Raw genomic sequence first — 3918 nt, forward strand, 5'->3', positions numbered from 1 at the left:
ATATCTTGATGTTTCTCCTTTATGCTCCCAGGAATATATGCTAATGATTGAGAAGAATATTTTCTTTCCTTATCTTTATACATTGACTGATCAACCCTCCTTACCATATACTTCCTCTGTCCCTATTTAGTAGAAATGATACACATATTAAGATAACAATAATTAGCATGGTGAAGTTATAATTTTACCATTATTAATTATGGTTTCAAAAATGATAAATTAAAACTTGGAAGTCATCAAGAAGGTTAACTGAGGGTATAATAGGAAATTTTTTTGTCCTTTCTTAATTTGTCAAAATGGACATGTAAATAGCGACAACTAAAAAATGAAATATGGACAAGTAAATAGGGACAGAGGGAGTATTACTTTATGCTTTCATCTTTTTGTTCTCAATGATTGATCACTGGTGAAAGACACTGGAACTCACTTCTCCATTACAATATAACTAGAACCTCTTGATCGGAGGACACACCTCTTCTTGGATACACTAATAAACAAATAGTCTTTTCTAGGTTCTCTTGTTCTTTGTTGCTAGTTGTATACCAATTTTGGCTATTGATGCTTGGATTGCTGTGGTGTCATTGGTTATTGTTGCGTTTTCTAGATTGTTACTTCCTAATAGATTTGTTTCTATCGAAGTACTCTTCATGCTTAATGTGCCAGTTGTATTTTTGATTCTCTTGTGTCAAATGTGTGTTTCGGAAAACTCGAATGTTTTAATTATTCTGGGAGAAGCAAACAAGTATGTCCTGTTATTTTTAATGTGGTTTGATAGGTTTACAGAAACTTTGTGCATTAGAATACATCTTCATAGGATTTACTCATAATTTAACTTCAAAGCTTGTTGCTCTTTTTCTTGTTTGTTTGAAATCATGGTTATCATAATATACCTTTGGGGTTCTCTTCTCAGTCTACTTACAAAATAATTGTTAAATGTTGTAGCTAAGAATATTTCTTAATGTTCTAGAAAATATGTTATGGTGTGAAATCTTTACTTCACATTTTGTGGTGCTTAACAAGGCCGTTATGGAAGTGGGCTTATTAGTGTTTCCCTCTCTATGCTATTGTGTGTGCGTGCACATTTCTTTTGTGTGAATAGGGCATTAGTTCGATATCAGGGGCATTGAAGAGTTGTCTGGGACTTCTCATTGATCGTCTAGTCAAGCCTACTAGTCTTGAATTCATTGTCTTTTCTATTTCACTACTGTGTTTGTAATAACTTGTGAACTAGATTTTTTGTAATATTGAGAATAAGTGCTTCTATCATTTGGGTTGGGGAAACATTATGTGCTACATGTTTCTCTTTTATATTTTCATGTTTAATTATTAAAGTTGTTCTCATTTTTGTTATAAAAGCCATTGTCCGACTCTTGTTAAGCACTTGAATTGGACATGTTGCTTTTAATTTTATATATGGTAAACTACTATTTTCTAACCTATAGTTGTGGGAAAGTAAATGAAATTATTGGTTTAGTTCCAAATTATTAACCATGATGATGTGATCTTTAGAGTATTGCTTACCAATGATTTTTTAAATGAATAGTGTATTTGTATGTAAATATATTTATGTGTTTGTATTTAAATCCAATCTTCAACTATCCTTTAAATATTATTATTATGTTCTAAGATCAATCTCAAATGAAAATGTTTCTAAGGTGGAGGAGTATGATTAATAATATCGTGATATTATCTCTATAAGGAAACAAACATTTGAAACCTCCTTATAATCTCTAGATGATTGGTTTAAAATTGAAGTATTTTTTAAGCTTAGAAGTCATTTTCTTTCATAATTATGATTCATCTTTCTTTGGGGTAGATTTATGTACAATTTCACCTTTACAATTTTTCTATCTTTGCTGTTAATTCTATATATATTTTCTTAACTAATTATTGCCTTCTTATGAATATTAATTTTTTAAAATAATATTAGCCTCACATGATTATTTAATTTAATAATGAATAGTTCTTATTATTTTAATTTTTTTGTTAATTAATAATCATTTTACTATCTTTGTTAAGTTGTTTTCAATAGTATCTTTCCTAGTTTATCACATAATTTACTTTAATTAATTGATTGATGCCCCCTTGGTTTCCATTATTTGTACTTGTCGCTTAAATAATAATCATGTCAATTTATTCAATTATCTGCTCACCTAGTTTTGTATTAATTTAGATAATTATGGATTCATTCTTAATATGTTTACTTGTTTAAAGTTTTAAAATAAAGTTTTTATATACTATTTGACTGATTCAATCAATAGCCCGTCCTGATGTCTTTGTTGATGATTTAACCGCTTTTAATTGTTAATTTGGGATCACCATGGCCCTAGCCCCTGGAGTTCTTATGTAGACTCTGGTGTTGCATGTGTATGCTAGGCTCCCATAAGCGCCTAAGATCGGTGATGTTGTCTTGATAAGTGTGGAAAGTCAATATTGTAATCGATGATCGAAGGATCTATCGACTTACATTAACTTTTCGTGGCTAGTAGGGTGAATTTTAATGTAATTGTGTAGTCATTCTTAGCTTAATAAATTAATATCCCTTTTGCTTATCACATATCCCCACATAATTTATAAGATTCGGTTGGATCTACTTTTATGGACCTTGAAAGGTGCCTAACACCTTAGTTTTTAGATAATTTGAACACTTACCTGATATTTGATTGTGTATAACCCTTTTTAATCAATTTATTTGTTTAGTATAGAGTGGTGTCCTAACACACATTTTATTTGTCAGGTAGTGACTCCTCTCTATTTGGTAGAAAGAGTTGTCATGTTGTTGCCAAACCTATTTTGTAAAAAATGGGTGCGAAAATATAAATTGGTATGGTATTAAATCATCAATCATGTCGATTACTGAGCATTTGGAAGGACTTTTGTATGGTTTGAGTTGTAGAATTTAAACGACCTAATGAAGTGTTTCACTTGAAGTTTTTGGTTAAGAGTATAGGGTTAAATTTCATGCATTTTTGGAAAATGAATAGCATTGGTAAACAAGTTAGCAGAAGGAACAATAATCTTGTTGTATATTGAAGAGTTCAAAATATTTAGAATTGTGTCAAGGTACAACTCAAGATATGTAAGGAAATGAGACATTACGTATAAATCCTGGTTTCGACACATACTTATAAAGGTTTTATCAGCGACTCTTCTAAAGAGTTGACTTTGGTTTGGTGACAAATAGATATATATGGAGGATTTTGTATTTTTTTTATTGGATTGGATTGTTCGAATTATGATAGGTGATTTATGGGCGCACTAAATGAAAGACTTAAGCCTACATGTCTGTTGAGAATTTTGAGTTCGATTGATGTCAAAAATACAAGTGAAACATCTGATAATCAAAATCACCACATTTGAGTTCTTAGCAAACTGAAAAAAATGTAGTCAACTTGGAAATGGACGTTTAAAGATGAGAGACACATTAAACATAAACAAGAAAAAAAAGGGAGCAAAAACTCACAAGATATCAAAAGGGTGAAATAAACACGAGAATCAGAAGAAACAGACAAATAGAATTGCAAAATACCCAAAAGGCAAAGAAAAAGGTCAAAAGATTGGGAACTATATGACGACATATGAGGATGAACTCCACAAAGAAGAAGAGCATGAGCATCTTAGTATCTCCATTGTCTATTGGAAAACAAAAAGTTAGAAAGCGGTAAAAGAAAACAAAGAGGACAGGAGAGAAACTGTCACTTATTGGGAGTTGCAAACTTAAATACCAGATGAGACACCTCTAATGACACCACCAAAGTAACTATTGCATCCACCAGGTTCTATCCCTTAAAAAAGGTCAACAAACAAAGCGAGAAGGAAATGGAAGCTGATATCAATGGAGACACATCTCTGTGAACTTAGAAAGATGGTAAGGATGACAATTCAAATGAAGGTGTTGATAACTCTAATCACAAGGAA

This window comes from Solanum lycopersicum, chromosome 1 (assembly GCF_036512215.1).
Source record: "Solanum lycopersicum chromosome 1, SLM_r2.1".
NCBI classification, from domain to species: domain Eukaryota; kingdom Viridiplantae; phylum Streptophyta; class Magnoliopsida; order Solanales; family Solanaceae; genus Solanum; species Solanum lycopersicum.